Below are 21,807 nucleotides of genomic sequence, written 5' to 3' on the forward strand. Positions count from 1 at the left end.
CAAAAGCATCAATTCTTCAGCACTCAGCTTTCCTCACAGTCCAACTCTCACATCCATACATGACCACTGGAAAAACCATAGCCTTGACTAGATGGACCTTTGTTGGCAAAGTAATGTCTCTGCTTTTGAATATGCTATCTAGGTTGGACATAACTTTCCTTCCAAGGAATAAGCATCTTTTAATTTCATGGCTGCAGTCACCATCTGCAGTGATTTTGGAGCCCAGAAAAATAAAGTCTGACACTGTTTCCACTGTTTCCCCATCTATTTCCCATGAAGTGATGGGACCAGATGCCATGATCTTCATTTTCTGAATGTTGAATTTTAAGCCAACTTTTTCACTCTCCACTTTCACCTTCATCAAGAGGCTTTTTAGTTCCTCTTCACTTTCTACCATAAGGGTGGTGTCATCTGCATATCTGAGGTTATTGATATTTCTCCCGGCAATCTTGATTCTAGCTTGTGCTTCTTCCACCCAGCGTTTCTCATGATGTACTCTGCATAGAAGTTAAATAAGCAGGGTGACAATATACAGCCTTGACATACTCCTTTTCCTATTTGGAACCCGTCTGTTGTTCCATGTCCAATTCTAACTGTTGCTTCCTGACCTGCATACAAATTTCTCAAGAGGCAGGTCAGGTGGTCTGGTATTCCCATCTCTTTCAGAATTTTCCACAGTTTATTGGGAAGCCTTCTAGATGACCATAATTAATGGCATCAGTCTCTACCACATCAATACAGCTGACTTAGACTACATTTTGAGTTGCAACATTATTAAAGCAAGGCAATGGCACCCCACTCCAGTACTTTTGCCTGGAAAATCCCATGGATTGAGGAGCCTGGGAGGCTGCAGTCCATAGGGTCGTTGAGAGTCAGACACGACTGAGCAACTTCACTTTCACTTTTCACTTTCATGCATTGGAGAAGGAAATGGCAACCCACTCCAGTGTTCTTGCCTGGAGAATCCCAGGGACGGGGAAGCCTTGTGGGCTGCTGTCTATGGGATCGAACAGAGTTGGACACGACTTAAGTGACTTAGCAATAGCAATTTATTTGTGTGGAGAACTACACAGTTTACTAAGCACTTCCACACCCACCATCACGGGGAGTCAGACCTCTCTGTTTTATGAGAACAGAGTCTTTCATATATCTGGACAAAAACATGATCCAAAAGAATACATGCACCCCAATGTTCATTGTAGCACTGTTTACAATAGCCAAGACATGGAAGCAACTTAAATATCCACTGACAGAGGAATAGATAAAGAAGATATGGTACCTGTATACAACGGAGTATCACTAAACCTTAAAAAAGAATGAAATAATGCCATTTTTAGCAATATAGGTGGACCTAGAGGTAGTCATACTGAGCAAAGCAAGTCAGACAGAGAAAGAGAAATATTGTATGACAGCTGTGTCGACTTAAAAAATAGTCACAACCTAAAAGTTGAGAATTATGTTTTATTTGGTGGGAATTTTTAGGTCTTAAGCCCCAGAGACAGCATCTCAAGTAAACCTGAGAGAAACTGCTCCAAGGAGGGGAGAGGAGGAGGCAAGTAATATAGAAATTTTGCAACAAAGGTCAGGTAACCTGAACATCAAAAGGTTATTGTTACGTAAAGGAAACTAGATATCCCAAGTTAAGGAATTTAGTGATTGTCTATGTATGGGAAGATGCAAGGGTCTGGGCTCACAGGAATCATTCCTTTCATACGTATCTCAATTATCCGGGGCATATTATCCGGGGCCATATGTATCTCAATTATCCTGTATTTTTCACATCCTGAGTTCTTAAGGGCCCATGGCAGGGAGTGACTGCAGCTTGATGGCTGCTAAATCACAGGCATTCTCCTTCCTGAGTGCCCTCAAGAACTCACATTGAAGGGCTGGAGTAACTGATGACTGTGACATACTTATTTACTGACATGGCAGGAAATACTCCACTTCTCATCCCTTATAGTAGAATCTAAAAAGAAATTATACAAATGAACTTACATACAAAACAGAAAGAGACTCACAGACTGAAAATGAACTTTTGGGCACTGGTGGTGGGGTGGGGGAAGGATGCAGGGGAAGAGATAGTTAGGAAGTTTGGAATGGACTGCTATATTTAAAACAGATAACCAACAAGGATCTATATGGAGCTTTGCTCAATGTTGTGTGGCAGCCTGGATGGGAGGGAAGTTTGAGGGAGAATGGATACATGTATGTATATGACAAAGTTCTTTTGCTGTTCACCTGAAACTATCAAAACATTGTTTGTTAATCACTTATACCCCAATACAAAATACAAAGTTTTTAAAAAAGAACAGAGACCTCGAAGAGAGGACTTTAAGAAGTGTATTAATAAAAAATAAATAAGTGTATTAGTAACAATAATACTGCCTCCTATAACAAACAGACCCAAGAATACAGTGGTTCAAACATAATAGAAATGTATATCTTACCCACATGACAAAGAAGTGTTCCCGTTTCATAATGGTCTTCATCCACACAGAGATTCAGGGCTCTAGGCCCATTCTATCTTGCACCTTCAGCGACTATTAGAGTCTTATAGTTACCTGCACAAAATCTGCAGCTTAGGAAAGCCTTAGCTTGACAAATGGCACTACTTCAATTCGTATACCATTGATCAAAATGAGTCACATAGTCACCTAATTACAAAGAAGGCTGGGAAATATGTTCTAGCTAGGGGACCAGGAAGGGTAGGAAAGTGACTTTTGGTGAACAGCCAGTAATCTCTTCCATGGGAGAGTTTATAAAGTTCTAGAAGGGATGGATCACATATTCCCAAGGAAGTATAGTTTCTGGTTAGAGGATGCAGTGAGTAGATGTATGGGCCGTAATTCTTCACTTTCCTATATAGTACTGTGTACCCATAATATTGCCATGGACTCAAGGAGGTGGAGTATATTTTCCCACCCACTGATATTGGACTTGACCATATGACTTTCTCTGGTCACTGAAATCAGGTAGAAGTGGTAGTGTGTCAGTTTTGACGTTCAGTCTTAAGAGTTTCTGCATGTTTCTACTTTTCTTATGCTTTCACCATCTCCAATAGAAATTCTCCCCTGGATAACTACTGCCCTTCAGCCTGGGGCTGCAGAGTGAAGACAAGAGAAGCAGACCAGCACTCAGCCCAGCACTTAAAGCCCAGCTCACTAAGGCCATCATCTTGAAGTGCCTGTCTGATGCAAGTTTAGATCCCCCAGCACCCAGCCAACTTGTAGATACATGAGATCAGCAAAGTAATCTCAGTCAACTCACATACACATGAGAAATAAATACTAGTTTTTGTATGCCACTGAGGTTTCATGGTTCTTACACAACACTATTGTGGCAATAGCTGCTGATACAGAAGGACAAATAAAGAGTATCCTCATTCCCCCTAGCCTTTTGTAAGTGCTCAGTTGTGTCCTATTCTTTGCGAACCCGTGGATTATAGCCCATCAGGCTCCTCTGTCCATGGAATTTTCCAGACAAGAATACTGTAGTGGGTTTCCTACTCCAGGGTATCTTCCCGACCCAAGGATCAAACCTGTATCTCTTGCATTGGCAGGCAGATTCTTTACCACTGTGCCACCTGGGAAGCACAACTGACGTCCATTCCACGTGTCTTGAGGTCTTTTAATGGACTGGAACCTGGTGGTCCAGAGTCGACAATAAGAAAGTAAAGGAGAGAAAGAGGCTGATATTCTTTGGTTTACCAGAAAGCCAATAAAGCCCCAGCACGGGGCTTACTCTGTTCATAAAGGCCTCAGGTGCCCTCTCTATGGGGTGAAGGCGCAGAGCACCTTCTCGAGAGGGTCTTAGAAGCCCGGACAGGAAAGTGAACTCAGAGAGCCTCTGCACTCCAGGGGATCAGCCTGAAAAAGAGAGGGAGAGAGAGAGAGAGGGAGAGAGAGGGAGAGGGAGGGAGAGAAAGAAAGACACGGGGACCAGAGCTCTGATGGAGCAAAGGTGTTTTATTCAACATTGTGTAGGTATTTATACTGTCTTACAAGATAGCTATTTTCAGCAGAGATAAAATCAAAACTTACAAGTTATCAAGAAAACATGAGGTCATCCACATGAAAGAGAGAGTTGTAAATAACCACTTTTACCATATGGTTCATAAAAAGGAAGAGGGTACTTATCACCGTATAGAAAAACTAACGAAGGAAATGCCTGGATTCCTCAGTTCCAGAGAGGCTTGCCTCTCCTCTTAATTCCCGAATATTCAGGAATTAATGAGGAACAAAGAATTCCTGATAGATCCAAAACAGCGCACAGGAAGCCTCCTGTTAAATGCTTCCTGACACACCTGATTGAAGAAAGAGTTAGAAAATAAGAGATTACTTGGCTCAGCACCAGGCATGCAGTAAATGAACACTGCATCTGAAGTCAAAGCCAAACTGTATACTTTGCTTGTCCTCTCCACACACCCTGACTTGGAATCCTTAGGTTTCTCTTCCAGGACAGTATTCCCTGATTTTCAGCCAACATCCTTGGTCACTGTATGGTTATTCTGATGTAATAGTGATGCATTAAAGAAAAGACACTAACAGACCCAGACAAACATAAGTTCCATTACTTAAGTCTCCAACTTTGTATGCCCAAGAACAGGAGATACTGAGCAGACTGATGGAGGGACCCATGGCTTTCAGGTTCCCATTGAAGGAAGCCAACTGCTACCAAGACCACACCATCAAGACTAGGCTCCTGACAGATCCACTAAAGCAGGTCCTCTCAGACTGCATACAAAGCACCCAGGAATTTGTTAAGTGCATATTCTGATTCAGCAGGTCTGGGATAGCACCTGAGATTCTGCATTTCTAACCATTTACCAGGTGAAACTGATGCCTCTGATCTTCAGGCCAGACTTTGAGTAGCAAAGCTCCAAAGCAAGGGTATCAACCTTGGTTGCACAATCTTAGCTGCACAATAGCCTAAGAAGCTTTAAAAACATTAACCACCCCTGGGTCCCACCCCTAAAGGTTTTGATGCGGGAGGTCTGGGATGCCACTTGGGCATCCTGGCTATTCCAATGTATAGCCACTGCTTTGAGAGCACCCTCTGCTGTTTCCAGGGGGTTTGTGCCCTCTTGCCTCCTCCCTGTTTTCTGGAGGCTCTGGCTCTCAGCTTGCCTGACTATCCTTTATTTTACCAAGTAAGAGAATACAATATTTTTCAAGTAAAATAATTTCCATTTTGTGAAAGAAGAGACAACCATTTATCAAAAAAGGTAAAATAGGAAGACAAAAATGAAGTCCTTAAAACTGAACTATGACCTTGTCAAAGTCCCAAGCTCCTGCTCTTCCTTTCCTAGTTCACTGGTGCCTGGTGCAAAGAATTCCAGGGCCCCACATGCAGCCCAGGGCCTCCTTCTGTCCACCTGAAAAACTGGCCATTGAAATGACAAGGCTTTGCTTCCCAGGTGGCGCAAGTGGTAAAGAATCTGCCTGCCAATGCAGGAGAAAACAAGGCCTTAACTAGTCCACAACCAGGTGTAAATAAGTGGAATATGTTTGCTTTCTAACCCAAATAGTTTCATACATGTTTTATATCAAAACAAGGATAGAAACATGGACATTAAGTTAAATTTATGTGAGTTTTTTCGATGAAATCCCAGACTTCAAAATAATTCAGGGTCTGTCTCAGGTTGGAAGTAGAGGCTGACTTCTGAAGGGTTTGGAAGTGTTGCCAGATCAAGTGAGACTCCCAGTTCAATCTCAGTTTCAGACAATGAGTCATTTCTTAGTGGAAGCATGGGCCCCAGTCACACAGTAGTGAGTGTTGGAGTTGGACCCCTGAACCCTCTGTCTGGTTCTTCACCATCATAGTTGGTATGCAATCAGGCCTGGCCACGGACCCTGGCAAGCTCCAGATGACTTCAGGAATTCTGACGGCCCCCTCAAAGTATCAAAGGGCATCCACCTAGACTCTCAGTTTACATGTGTTTTTTTTTGTTCCTTGGCATTTTTTGTTTGACAGTCTTTGTCAAACTTGGGCTCTTCCCAGGCAAGCATCTTGAAAATAGAGCACCATCTTTTTGGCCTGGATTCCTCCATGCCTCCACAAAACATTTAACCCCTACATGTCCAGCCTTACTCCCACCCTTTCCCCACTCATACCACCAACACCTGAAGACCCTGTCAATCCTCAGCCTACCCCTGTATATTAGCCATGGCATAGGATTTGGGGAAACCAAGAAAAACAAAAATGCGTATCTCAAATCACATGAACTAGTCAAGAAAGGCAGAGCATAGAGGGGACGTGGTTTAGGGTGATCCATTCTCCAAGCTCTTTGCTGTCTCTGGTCTTAATGCCCTCCTCAGGCAGAAGTGGGATCTCTAAGCAAGACGCCTTCTACATTATCCGCTTTGAATGCTGCCCTTCTGGCTTCTGAGACCTCCACTACCCTCCAAGGAGCTGTGCCCTATACACTCAACTTCAGTCAGGATATCTTTTCTGAGCTCTGAGTCCTTACCAAGCTCAGACCAGTTGACTGTCTCACAAGATCCCAGACATCAGAGTGGGACAGCCCAGGACCTCGCAGCTCTGGTGGAGCAGGCTGACCTGGTCATGGCTGAGTGTGTTCCTACCTGTGTGTGTCAGCATCCTGGCCCCCACCCACACCACCCTTGCTGGCAGACAGCCTTGTTGACCACAACCCACTGTGTCAATAAGTAAACAGGATGGGTTTATTGCTGCCTTGGTAACCAAATACCAGTCACCATCTAAACAAGAAAGAACTCAACCCATCAGGAGGGGAACCTTCACAACTGTTTGTATTGTAGGAAAGAGGGAAGAAATGGATAGAGAAAAACAAAGATGGACAAGGAAGCAGTGAAGGAGACAGAGAGAAGAAAACCAGGGCCAGCATTGTAGGCAGTACCAAAACAAAGGTCTTGGGCTACTGTGTTTTCACCAGCTGCTCTGTGCCCCCAGAGATGCCCCTACTTGCCAAGCTCCCTTGCCTTGGGCCTGCCTCCCCACATCATACCTCCTGTCCCTCCTTCCATGCAGGCCTCCCTATCCTCCTGCAGGCCCTGATCAGGCTATAGCTTGTCCTAGAAATCCTCAAGGATAAGCCATCTCCAGGGCTCCCCCTTATTTGTACAGAAAGGTCCAAAGTGTGTCTGTCTCCAGCCAGATAAACTCCTGGAAGATTCATCTTCTTTTATTTGGGGCCCTCTACTGAGTCTATTAATATTGTAGGATACTCGGTATAGGGACAGTGAACCTTTCATTGGTCCATCCAAGGTCACCAGCAAATGCAGAACAAATTTAGCCTCCTACATCTTAGCCTTTCATCTCTCATCTTCTATCCTTTTCCACTTATCCTTGACCTTTCTTGGCCTGCCTCCCTGGGTCTCAGCAGTAATTGTGTCTTAATAGGAGCACCTCTGGTGAGACGGTGAAGAATCTGCCTACATGAAGCAGGGCACTCAAAGTCAGTGCTCTGGGACAACCCAGGGGGAGGGAGGTGGGAGACAAGTTCACGATGGGGGGACACATGGGCACCCATGGCTTATTCATGTTGATGTATGGCAAAAAACACCACAATATTGTAAAGTAATTATCCTCCAATTAAAATTAATTAATTAATTAAAAAAAAAAAAAAGAATCCACCTGCAATGTGGTAGACTTGGGTTTGATCCCTGAGTTGGGAAGATCCCCTGGAAGAGGGCATGGCAATCCATTCCAGTATTATTGTCTGGAGAATCCCCATAGACAGAGGAGCCTAGTGGGCTACAGTCCATGGGGTCACACAGAGGTTGGACACGACTGAAGTGACTAAGCAGCATCAACCCTGGGTCTCAGTGGTAATTGTGTCTTAATAGGAGCATTCAAGGCTGGTGATTCAGGTAGGGGGAGTTTGGAGTTGCCAACTTCCTGGGAGGAGCACTTACCCTAAACAGACCATCCTCTGAGTCACTGGGAAGACTGGGAGATTCTGGAGGTTGGCAGAGGCTGACTCATCTTCATCTTTATATTTCAGTGGAGAAAGAAAAGTCCTCACACAGAGGAAAATGGCCAGTTCATCATTGTTTCTCCACAGACTTGAAAGCTGGATTTGAGTCATAAGGAAAGATGGCACAGGCTTCAAGAATGTCCCTGTGACAAGCCTGGAAAACATGACCTGTGGAGAGAAAGGAGAGTCTGGGGTCCTTTCAAAATACCATGGCAGGAGCAAAGATCAAGATATAAAAACTCATTCAAATTCAGACTCAGAAAAATAAAAAGTGTATTTGAAGGCTATGTTTGCCTTGTGAAATAATTTTTCATCATTAAGATCAGAGCTCTTAACTTTATATAGCATTCTGATCTTGGCAATTTCCAAGGTTTGCTTATAGATCTGTAACTAGTTAAGACAGAAGACACTCTGGAGCTTGGGCTTCCCAGGTGACTCAGTGGGTAAAGAATCTGCCTTCAATGCAGGCAACAGAGGAGATGCAGGTTCCACCCCTGGGATGGGAAGTTCCCCTAGAAGAGGCATGGCAACCCACTCCAGTATTCTTGCCTGGAGAATCCCATGGACAGAGGAACCTGGCAGGCTATAGTACATAGGGTCCCAAAGAGTTGGACATGACTGAGCACAAACACATGCACTCGAGCTCACACCACTAGGAACTTCTGCCCCAGAGAATGGTAGTTCTCACTTGCAAGTTGCAGATCATCCCTCATGCCCTCAACTCTAGTTCGCTCCTGCTGCTGCTGCTGCTGCTAAGTCGCTTCAGTTGTGTCCTACTCTGCAACCCTATGGACTGTAGCCTGCCAGGGTCCTCTGTGCATGGGATTCTCCAGGTAAGAATACTGGAGTAGATTGCCATGCCCTGCTCCAAGGAATCTTCCTGAACCAGGGATTGAACTTACATCTCTTAAGTCTCCTTCGTTGGCAGGCAGGCTCCTTACCACTGGTGCCACCTGGGAAGCCCCAACTCTAGTTCAGAGCCTCTCAAACTTTCCAAATAAACTGGAAAGCCTGTGAAAAACAGAGATGGCTGGGCTGAACCTCAGAGCTTCTGATTCAATAGGTTTCAGGTAGCACCCAATTGTTTACATTTTCAACAAGTTTCTGGGTGAGTCTCATTCTGCTGATTGAAAAGGTACACTTTAAGAATAACTGATTGAGTTAGCTGAGCCTCCTAGCACTCTCTGCACACACCCCAGAAAACTTGGAAAACTAGTGCTTCAGGGAGAGTCACTCTATCTAAGCACTGGTCTCTTCACATCCTGGGCTACAGGGCTCTCTGTGTTGCCTGCTGGGCACACTGCACTTCCTGTGGGTGTTGGCTCTCCCACTCTCTGCCGTGACTGGCTCACATCTTCTTTGTCTTCAAATCTCTTCATGTGTCCAACCCAGCTAGTGAGGAAACAGACACCATCCTCTCCATGGCTTCACTCTTTATTGAGGAAACAGATGCCATCCTCTTCCCGCCACTAAATCATCAGACCCACCTCCTCAGGGCCCACTTTCTCTGCCCACCCTGCTCAGAGACAGAGGAGAACCTGTGTCTATCAAAAATCATTCATGTCACTCCTCTTTTCGTTCTCCCTCTTCCCCTATTTCTTCCCTTACTTTCTCCCTTATGAGAATACTGGATCATTACCACAAGTATACAAACATTTCCAGCATTTCTCATGTTTTAAAAAAAAGAGAGAGGTGAAGAGTTTCCCTAGACCTCCATATCTGCCTCTGGATACCACCCTATTCCTCACCTAATATTGAAAGCAAAACTTCTTCAAGGGACTTCTCTGGTGGTCCAGAGAAAGTGGCTAAGACTCTGAGCTCCCAATGCAGAAGACTAGATCCCATCGCTGGTCAGGAAACTAGACCCCCCCCATGAGGCCACTAAAGATCCTGCAAGACGCAATAAAGATCAAAGATTCCATGTGCTGCCACTAAGACCTGGGTCAGCCAAATAAGTAAATATAAATAATTTTTTTAAATACCTTCTTCAAAGTATTATGGATAGTTCCCATCACTACTTCCTCCCTTCTTAGTCCACTTTAGTCTGCCCTCCTTCCTTCACACTCTGCTGAATCCCCAACCACTCCCCCATTCCCAGAATCTGCTGAGATTTTTGACTCTAGGTTTCTTTGGTCCCACCCTCTTCGGGTTCTCCACCTACCTCACTGGATGTGCCTCCTGAATAATGAAGGGCTCTAGCCTTGGAACTGACGATCTTCCCTTCCCTACACTCACTCTAGCCCATGGCTCTAACAGGCTGACTGTTAAATCTGCATCTATAGCCCATGGTCACTTCCCCTGCACCTGGAATTTTGTCTAACTACATTTGAGCATCTCAAACTCAACATGCCTAAAATAAAATTCTTGATTTCCCCTGCCCAACTAGTGTGTGGGGGGAGCGGGGGTCAGTGGGGAGGGTTTGGGGTGTGAAAATACATATAACATAAAATTTACCACTTTAAGTGTACAATTCAGTGGCATTAAGTATTAATGCATATGTTATATTGTACAGCCACATCACTACGTATTTCCAGAACTTTTTATCATCCCAAACTGTTCAGTATAAACTTCCCTTCCCCCCACCCTACCTTCCTACTCTGGCCTCAGCCCTGGTAATCACTATTCTGCTGTTTCTATGAATTTAACTATTGTTAGATATCTGATATAGGAGAAGGCAATGGCAACCCACTCCAGTGTTCTTGCCTGGAGAAGCTCAGGGACGGGGGAGCCTGGTGGGCTGCCATCTATGGGGTCACACAGAGTTGGACATGACTGAAGCGACTTAACAACAGCAGCAGCACATATCTGACATGGGCTTCCCAGGAGGCACTAGTGGCAAAGAACCCACCTGCCAATGCAAGAGATGCAGGCAGGAGATGTGGGTTCAATCCCTGAGTCGGGAATTTCCCCTGGAGGAGGGCATGGTAGCTCACTCCATATTTTTGCCTGGAGAATCTCCATGGACAGAGGAGCTGGGCGGGCTTCAGTCCATGGGATCATAAAGAGTCACGCACAGCTGAAGGATCTTAGCAGCAGCAGCAGATATCTAAGAGAAATCATGCAATATTTGTGTCTGCATGCCCAACTTTTTCCTTCAAGCTCCACTATCCCCAACTGACCAACACTTCAGAGTAAATAAGTTTCTGAGCTTTTTGTTGTCCTTCAACTTTAGTTTTTCAGGTATTTTTGTTGTTTAAAGGTTTTAAATATGAAAAATAGCCAGAAAAGACATAACACCATGCTTCTACTTCTCAGATTTAATCATCGTAAATATTTTGTCCGTTGCTTTAGCATTTTTAAATATAAGAAATAAAACATTGTAATTCAAATTATAATCCCCTCTTAATCCCTCCACCAGAGTCAACAATAGATAAATTAAGTATGAATTATTTATCCAGTTTTTATAGTGTACTGCTGCTGCTGCTGCTAAGTCTCTTCAGTCGTGTCTAACTCTGTGCAACCCCAGAGACAGCAGCCCACCAGGCTCCCCCGCCTGGGATTCTCCAGGCAAGAACACTGGAGTGGGTTGCCATTTCCTTCTCCAATGTATGAAAGTGAAAAGTGAAAGTGAAGTCCTTCAGTCGTGTCCGACTCCTAGTGACCCCATGGACTGCAGCCCACCAGGCTCCTCCATCCATGGGATTTTCCAGGCAAGAGTACTGGAGTGGGGTGCCATTGCCTTCTCCGTTTATAGTGTACACCTATACTATATTTCACCTAATCTGAGACACCATCAGCTGTAAGCCCCACTTAAAAAGAAAAACAGCACCAATTAAACTATGAAACAATGTGTTCTAATCTTAGATTTTATTCTATTAAATGTACTGAAAGAATACCTTTAGACATATTTAGACATATATGTTTTATCAAACCATATTTCATCAAATCTAAAATACCATCTGTCTTAAGATGTGTCCTGATTCAGAGGTTTGTATTTTTTTAATGTGTATCTTTTAAAGTGTAAAATGTATCTTACACATATTTTAATGTGTATCTTGTTTTTTTAATGTGTGATCATTGAACTATCACTATTTTAATGTGTAATGTGTATCTTTTTTTTAATGTGAAATGAATTAATTTCACTTGAATACATTTCAAGTAAAGTAAAATTGATTACTTCTAAAACTTCACAACTAAAGTTCAACTCTTCTGCATCACTTTTTAAAAAATTAATTGGTCTTCTAAAATAGTTTTAGGGACTTCCCTGATGGTCCATTGGTTAAGATTCCACCTTCCCATGCAGGTGACAAAGGTTTGATCCCTGGTCAGGAAACTAAGACCCCACATGCTGAGGGTCAACTGAGCTCTCCCACTCTGGAACCAGCACACCACAATGAACGATTCTGCATGCCACAAATAAGACCCAGTGCAACCAAAAATAAATAAATAAATAAAACTGTTTTAGGTTTACAGGAAAAAAAAATGAGCAAAAAGTACAGAGTCTTATACACTTCCTCACACTTTCTCCTAATTTTCCCAGTTTTTAACATTTTCCATTTTGGTGGTACATTTGTCATAATTGATGAGCCAATAATTGAATATTGATGCATCATTATTAACTAAAGCCCATAGTTTACATTAGGGCTCATTTTCAGCATTGTACATTTTATGGGTTTGACAAATGTATAATGAAATATATCTACTATTATGGTATCATACAGAATAATGGTTTCACTGTCCCCCAAATCTCCGTGCTGCACCAATTCACCCCTCTCTCCTCACAAGCCCCTGGCAGCAATTGATCATTTTACTGTCTCCATAATTTTGCCTTTTCCAGAATGTCATATAGTTAGAACCATGCAGTATGTAATCATTTCAAATCAGCTTCTTCCATTTAGCCTTAAATGGTTACTTAGTCCTCATATGATCTGAAAATATCAAGAGATGCCAGTGTCTGGTAATACCACTGTTATTATACTTTTTTTCCTGAGATTATTTTATTTTTTAATAATTATTTTCGAGACTTCTGGAGTGGTCCAGCAGTTAAGACTCTGTGCTTCTAATGCAGGAAGAGCAAGTTTGATCCCTAGTTGGGGAACTATGATCCCACATGCTGCGTGGCACAGCCAAAAAAATTTTTAAAGAATAAAATAAATAAATAAAAATAAGAAAAACCAACTTGAGGTAGAGGAGAGAAAGGTCAGATGTGTTCATCTAATCCAATTCTTATTGGTACAGTAGGTGGGAAAGTCATCTGCTAAAAGGAAATAGAAGGCTCGTGGAAGTAATTCTGGAAACTTGACAGAACAAGGACCAGTGTTTTTGCTTTGAGGAGCTGTGCTGGTGGTGGTGGTGTGTGGGTGAGACAGAGTGAGAGAGAGAGAGATGAACAGTATTTATTTACGTTTCAAAGCGTGAGACTGTACCCTGAAGATGCCTGCATTTTTTCTTTTTTTAAGATATAAATTATAATACATATAGGAATGCTCACTCTTTTTCATGTGCAGTTTTGCACATTTTGAAACACCACTACAGTTATGTTATATGCCCTTTGGTAATGAAACTTTATCCCTCGACCACCCTCCAGAATCAACTGATCTGTTTTCTGTCCCTATAGTTTTACCTCTTCTGGGAAAAAAATAAAATGGAATTACACATCAGGTGGCCTTTGAGACTGGCTTTTTTCCCTTAGCCAAATGCCTGTAAGATTCATCCATATTGTGTATATTAGTAGTTCGTTCCTTTGTATTGTTGAGTAGTATTCCATTATATGACTGTATCACAGTTTATCTTCTGACTAGTTGAAGGACATTTTGGTTATTGCTTGTTTGGGAGATTGTGAATAAAACTTCTGTAAACATTTGCATATAGAAATATGTGTGAACAGGTTTATCCAGTATTATATAAATCCCTAAAAGTTGGATTGCTGGGTCATATGGTAAGTGTTTTGTTACAGATCATTGTAGTTTTGATTTGCTTTTGCATAATGACTAAGCATGTAGAGTATCTTCTCATGTGAATTTTTCTCATCTCTATTCTTTTGTGGAGTGTCTATTCAAATCCTCTGTCCATTTTTTATTGGGTTGCTTGTTTTGTTGTTGAATTAAGAATTCCTTTTAGATTTCCATTTTAAACAGTAGATAGGTCTTGAAATGATTTCATAATGTTTTTCCTTAAAGTCATATTTTTATCTCTCTGATTTCTATCACATATTTCAAAATAAAGACAGCCATAGTCTTTCTAATGGCAGCAAATACTCTGGCCTTGAAATGACTTTCTCTCAACCTTCTGAAAGCATTTGGTAGCAGTGCTTTTATTTTCTACTTCAGAAAGTCCTAAGAATTGGTCTACTAGGAAAGCCATAACAAGAGAGTGCATCTGATATTGGAAAGTGAATACAATGGAAAAGCACATGAGCACATTTACTTAGTTCTGAATGAACAATCTTTAGTAAAGTTCTGCTGGGGATAAACTCATAATTTAAATGTATTGTTTTATGGAAATGCCTTTGCTTCACCTTTCTTGAAAGATGTTTTAGCTGGGTATAAAATTGTATGGGCTTTTGCCCAAGAAATATAATGAAAACATTATTCCACTTTCTTCTCACTTTTCTTGCCAGCTAATTAAAAGTAATCATCTCTTTTTCTCTCTCTGGCTGCTCTTAAGATTTTTCTCTGTGTCTTTGGTTCTCTGTAGCTTTGCTATAATGTACCTAGGTGAAGATTTCTTTTCTTTTTTTCTTTTTTTTGTAGACTGTTTTGAAATAAACTTCTTGAATCTGTGGATAGGTATCTTTCAACAGTTTCAGAAAATTCTCAGCTATTATCTCTTCAATTATTGCTTCTGTCCCCATCTTTTCTCTAGGTCTTCAACTTTAAGAACACTGATATTTTAGAACTTCTCACTGTGCTCTCTGTCTTTGGCCCTCTTTTGTGTATTTTCATTGTTTGCATCACGTAAGCTTATTATCTCCTGCCTCAAATAATTGCTAATGAAATCCATCATGTGCTTAGTTGTTCAGCCATGTCCTATGCTTTGCGACCCCATGAACTGTAGCCCACCAGCCCCCAATGTCCAAGGGGATTCTCCAGGCAAGAATGTTGGAGTGGGTCACATGCCCTCCTCCAGGGGATCTTCCCAACCCAGGAAATGAACTGGAGTCTCCTGCATTGCAGGCAGATTCTTTACCAGCTGAGCTACCAAAGAAGTCCATATCTATTCTAGATGGATTTAGTTGGCCCAGCCAGCATCCTTCCATTATTTTATGAATCACTGGAGAAATTCTCCTCAGAAATTGTTTTATAATTTAAAATTATGGTGACCCAGTTTAGTTGGGACTGTCCTTTCTATCCTTAAAAAAGAATTTATAACTCCCTCTTTGTCTCTCTGCAGTATTCTATTTTGGAAATTAAACTATCTTAATACCTTATTCATAGTAAGCATCTTTTGGTTTCTTTTTGTTCATTCACTCCATCATGTCTGACTCTTTGTGACCCCATGGACTGCAGCACTCCAAACTTCCCTGTCCTTCACTATCTCCCAGAGTTTACTCAAACTTATGTACATTGAGTCAATGGTGCCATCCAACCACCTCATCCTCTGTCACCCCCTTCTTCTCCTGCCCTCAATCTTTCTCAAAATCAGGGTCATTTCCAATGAGTTGGCTCTTTGTATCAGGTGGCCAAAGTATTGGAGCTTCAGTTTTAGTATCAGTACTCCCAATGAATATCAAGGATTGATTTCCTTTAGAATTGAGTGGTTTGATTTCCTTGCTGTACAAGGGACTCTCAAGAGTCTTCTCCATTACCATAGTTCAAAAGCATCAATTCTTTGGTGCTCAGCTTTCTTTATAGTCCAACTCTCACATCCATACATGACTACTGGATAAACCACAGCTTTGACTATATGGACCTTTGTTGGTAAAGTGATATCTCTGCTTTTTAATTGACTGTCTAGGTTTGTCATAGCTTTCCTTCCAAGAAACAAGCATCTTTTAATTTCATGACTGCAGTCACCACCCACAGAGATTTTGGAGGCTAAAGAAATAAAATCTGTAACTGTTTCCATTTCTTCACCATCTTTTTGCCATGAAATGATGAGACTAGATGCCATAATCTTAGTCAAAAACATTTTTTGAATGTTGAGTTTTAAGCCAGTTTTTCCAGTCTCCCCTTTCAACCTCATCAAGAGGCTCTTTAGGTTCTCTTCACTTTCTGTCATTAGGGTGGTGTCATCTGCATATCTGAGGTTACTGATATTTCTCCCGGCAATCATGATTCCAGCTTGTGTTTCATCCAACCCAGCATTTGGCATGATGTGCTCTGCATATAAGTTAAATAAGCAGGGTGACAATATACAGCCTTGAGGAAGCCTCCTTCCCCTAAGGAGTGATCAAAACCATCCCCAAGAAAAAGAAATGCAAAAAGGCAAAATTAAATAAACAGCCTTGATGTACTCCTTTCCCAATTTTGAACCAGTCCATTCTTCCATGTCTGATTCTAACTGTTGCCTCTTGACCTGCACACAGGTTTCTCAAGAGTCAGGTAAGGTGGTCTGGTATTCCCAGCTCTTTAAGAATTTTCCACAGTTTTTTATGATCCAAACAGTCAAAGACTTTAGCATAGTCAATGAAGTAGAAGTAGACGTTTTTTCTGGAAGTCCCTTGCTTTTTCTATTATCCAACAGATATTGGCAATTTGATCTCTGCTTCCTCTGCCTTTTCTAAATCCAGCCTGAACATCTATAAGTTCTAAGTTCATGTACTGCTGAAGCCTAACTTGAAGGATTTTGAGCATTACCTTGCTATGTATGTGAAATGAATACAATTGTGTGCAAAGTTCTTCAGTGGCCACAGGACTGGAAAAAGGTCCATTTTCATTCTAATCCCAAAGAAGGGCAATGTCAAAGAATGTTCAAACTACCACACAATTGTATTCATTTCACATGCTAGCAAGGTAATGCTCAAAATCCTTCAAGTTAGGCTTCAGCAATACATGAACTGAGAACTTACAGATGTACAGGCTGGATTTAGAAACGGCAGAGGAACCAGAGATCAAATTGCCAATATCTGTTGGATCATAGAATATGACCAACCTAGATAGCATATGGAAAAGCAGAGATATTACTTTGCCAACAAAGGTCCGTCTAGTCAAAGCTATGGTTTTTCCAGTGGTCATGTACGGATGTGAGAGCTGGACTGTGAAGAAGGCTGAGTGCCGAAGAATTGATGCTTTTGTACTGTGGTGTTGGAGAAGACTCTTGAGAGTCCCTTGGACTGCAAGGAGATCCAACCAGTCCATCCTAAAGGAGATCAGTCCTGGGTGTTCATTGGAAGGACTGATGCTGAAGCTGAAACTCCAGTACTTTGGCCACCTCATGAGAAGAGTTGACTCATTGGAAAAGACTCTGATGCTGGGAGGGATTTGGGGCAGGAGGAGAAGGGAATGACAGAGGATGAGATGGCTGGATGGCATCACCAACTAGATGGACGTGAATTTGAGTGAACTCCAGGAGTTGGTGTTGGACAGGGAGGCCTGACGTGCTGTGATTCATGGGGTCGCAAAGAGTTGGACACGACTGAGCAACTGAACTGAACTGAACTGAGTACAGCACTTTAACAGCATCATCTTTTAGGATTTGAAATAGCTCAGCTGGAGTTCCATCACCTCCACTAGCTTCATTTACAGTAATGCTTCCTAAGGCCCACTTGACTTCACCCACTCCAGGTGTCTGGCCCTATGTAAGTCATCACACCATCGTGCTTATTGAGGTCATTAAGGCCATTTTTGTACAGTTCTTCTGTGTATTCTTGCCACCTTTTCTTAATATCTTCTGCTTCTGTTAGGTCCATACCATTTCTGTCCTTTATTGTGCCCATCTTTGCATGAGGTGCTCCCTTGGTTCCAGTTTTCTTCAAGAGATCTCTAGTCTTTCCCAGTCTATTGTTTCCTCTATTTCTTTGCATTGTCCACTTAAGAAGGCTTGCTTATCTCTCCTTGCTGTTCTTTGGAACTCTGCATTCAGATGGATATATCTTTCCTTTTCTCATTTGCCTTTTGCTTCTCTTCTTTCTCAACTATTTGTAAGACCTCCTCTAACAACCATTTTTCCTTTTTGTGTTTCTTTTTATTGGGAGTGGTTTTGATCACCATCTTCTGTACAACACTACAGACCTCCATCCATAGTTCTTGGGGCACTTTATCCTACCTAATCCCTTGAATCTATTTGTCACTTCTACTGTATAATCATAAGGGATTTGATTTAGGAAATACCTGAACAACCTAGTTGTCTTACCTATTTTCTTCAATTTAAGTCTGAATTTGGCAATAGCAAGTTCATGATCTGAGCTATAATCAGCCTGCCCATCAGCAGAATATTGGATTAAAGATTTATTGAGCCTGGCCTTGCCCACCAGAACAAGACCCAGTTTTCCCCACACCCAGTCCCCACCATCAGGAAGCTTACCCAAACCTCTTATCTTCATCCATCAGAGGGCAAACAGAATGAAAAGCACAATCACAGAAAACTAACCAAAATGATCACGTGGACCACAGTTTTGTGTAACTTAATGAAACTATGAGCCATGCTGTGTAGGGCCACCCAAGAAAGACAGGCCATGGTGGAAATTTCTGACAAAACATGGTTCCCTGGAGAAGGGAAAGGCAAACCACTTCAGTATTCTTGCCTTGGGAACCCCATGAATAATATGAAAAAGCTAAAGATATGACACTGAAAGTTGAACGCCCCAAGTTGGTAGTGTCCAGTATGCTACTGGAGAAGAGCAGAGAAATAGCTCTAGAAGGAATGAAGAAGCAGAACCAACTTGCAAATGACACCCAGTTGTGGATGTGTCTGGTGGTGAAAGTAAAGTCCAATACTGTAAAGAACAATATTGCAAAGGAACCTGGAATGTCAGGTTTATGAATCAAGGTAAATTGGAAGTGATCAAACAGGAGATTGCAAGAGTGAACATCAACATTTTAGGAATCAGTGAACTAAAATGGTGAATTTGATTCACATTAAATGGTGAATTTAATTCAGATGATCATTGTATCTACTACTGTGGCCAAGAATCCCTTAGAAGAAATGGAGTGGCCCTCATTATCTACAAAAGAATCTGAAATGCAGTACTTGGGTGCAATCTCATAAATAACAGAATGATCTCGGTTTCTTTCCAAGGCAAACCATTCAACATCACAGTAATCCAAATCTATTCCCCAATCACTAATGCCAAAGAAGTTGAACAGTTCTATGAAGACCTACAAGACTTTCTTGAATGAATACCAAAAAAAGGTGTCCTTTTCATCATAGGGGACTGGAATGAAAAGTAGGAAGTCAAGAGATCCCTGGAGTAACAGGCAAGTTTTGCCTTGGAGTACAAAATGAAACAGAGCAAAAGTTAACAGACTTTTGCCAAGAGAATGCATTGGTCATAGCAAACACCTTCTTTCAACAGCACAAGAGATGACTCTAACCATGTACATCACCAGATGGTTAATACTGAAATCAGATTGATTATATTCTTTGCAGCCTAAGATGAAGAAGCTCTATACATTCAGCAAAAACAAGACTGGTAGCTCTGTGGCTCAGATCTTTTGGTTTGCAGCAGCTACACAAATCACAGTGATTTGCTATTTTGGTAACAATTTCTTTAGTGCTTTTAAAATTGACAGTAAAGTTTTGAGGTATTTAAAGAACGTGCAATTTTTGTCATCATTCTCTATTTGCCTAAATTCATAGTTTCATTTTTCCCCCATTGAATCACATAACAGGAAATTAAACAGCTCTGTTCAAAGCAGAAAGCCCTTGGGAAACAGATTTTCAAAGCTTCAGCAATAAATACCACATGACACCTCAGTCATACCAGCTTCTCACTGTTTCAAAACCTCTTTGATTCAATTTGAGGGGTTTGGGAATATCTCCTGAATTTCATGGCATTGCTTGGTGAGTGACAAGCAAACTTTTTGGTTTTAACACAGCTTCATCTGCCTATGTATATCTTCATTTTATTTCATAAAATCCCTGGTTGCTGTTTTGAAAAAAAAGAATTATAATTGTTTCAATCAACATCATTTAGGTGCTTTTGCCCCACTGCTCTCTTTTTGTACATAGAATGTACACAACTTTTTATTTCAGTGGTAAGTTAATGAAATATTGATGGCAATGTAAAATGGTCATTAAATTCCACACATGATGTATCAACAGGCACATTATTCAAACGAAATGATGGCAATAAGAATAACTATGCCCAAGTTGATCCATGCTCAGGCAATGACAACTTCATTATGATCTCCACCTGGCCAAAAGCAGTAACAAGGTACCTTCAGTTGTGAAATACATCCCAATAACAAAAATGTTAAAATGTGGGGGGAAATGTGCATGTTAGAATTGATGAACTATGATAAGAAAATTTTCTTAGCATTATAAGAAGAAATTGATAAATCAATGATCTTAAAGTTTTAACAAATTTCTTTTAATAATTGAGAAAAATATATTAAACATTTTTAGAAATATAGATTAGTTGAACCACAGTATTAGTAAGCTTGATATAAAAGGCATACGTAGAACTTAGCACCCAATAAGAGGTTAAAAAAAAAAAAAAAAGCCATTCCTCTCAAGCACACATATAAATTTACAAAATGGAGCATTTCACAACCAACAGCAAAAAATGAGTATCATAAATATTCTCTTAATACAAAACAGTTAATTTATAAATCTAACAAAGATATAACTTTAAAAACTGCATTTATAAGTCATTTCAACTCATTTATAAATCAGTTATAGATAAAATAAATTTAGTATAAAATCATATAGTAGTATAAATATGAAATAATAAAAATGCAACCTATATATTATTGGATGTAGTAGCTGCTATTTGTGCCCCTTCAACAGATCAGTGTGCCTGTCTCCAGCATCTGTGAGTATTTCTTCTAGAAATTCATGTCTGCCCGTTATCCAGTGAATTAACCTCACTAAATTTATGGGGAGAAGTTCCCTGGTGGCTCAGACAGTAAAGCGTCTGCCTACAATGCAGGAGACCTGGGTTCGATTCCTGGGTCAGGAAGATCTCCTGGAGAAGGAAATGGGAGCCCACTCCAGTACTCTTGCTTGGAAAATCCCATGGACAGAGGAGCCTGGTAGGTTACAGTCCATGGGGTCGCAAAGAGTCAGACATGACTGAGTCATGGGAGCCATCTCACCCAGGAGATTATGCCCCCCATCTATCACTCCCACCAGCAGTCTGTAGTCAATCATTAACCCAAGTAGGAATACAAATGTCCAACCTGCTTGCCTCCAGATAGGAACAATTCTATGACCAGTCATGTTCCACAGCTCCCCATGCATCAGGCCCAGGCTTCAACTGAGCCCATGTCCTTGTTTAAGTCATTCCTCTACTTTTTTCAGCTTCCCTCAGCTCCCTTATTCTGAGAGCCCTCTCTCAATAAACTACATACGCAAGAATTCTTATCTTAGGCTGTTAGGCTCTACTTCTAGGAAATATGGCATAAAATTGATATAAAATCATAAATAATAACTGTAGAAAAGAAGGAAGACTGAAAATTGGTTTTTTTAGTTGAAGTACAGTTAATGTACAATATTATATGTTATAGATGTACAGTTCAGTCAGTTCAGTTGCTCAGTCGTGTCCAACTCTTTGCAACCCCATGAACTGCAGCACGCCAGGCCTCCCTGTCCATCACCAACTCCTGGAGTTCACTCAGACTCACGTCCATCGAGTCAGTGATGCCATCCAGCCATCTCATCCTCTGTTGTCCCCTTCTCCTCCTGCCCCCAATCCCTCCCAGCATCAGGGTCTTTTCCAATGAGTCAACTCTTTGCATGAGGTGGCCAAAGTACTGGAGTTTCAGCTTTAGCATCATTCCTTCCAAAGAACACCCAGGACTGATCTC

The sequence above is a fragment of the Bison bison genome, unplaced genomic scaffold, assembly GCF_000754665.1.
Source record: "Bison bison bison isolate TAMUID 2011002044 unplaced genomic scaffold, Bison_UMD1.0 scf7180017864063, whole genome shotgun sequence".
Classification (NCBI taxonomy): Eukaryota; Metazoa; Chordata; class Mammalia; order Artiodactyla; family Bovidae; genus Bison; species Bison bison.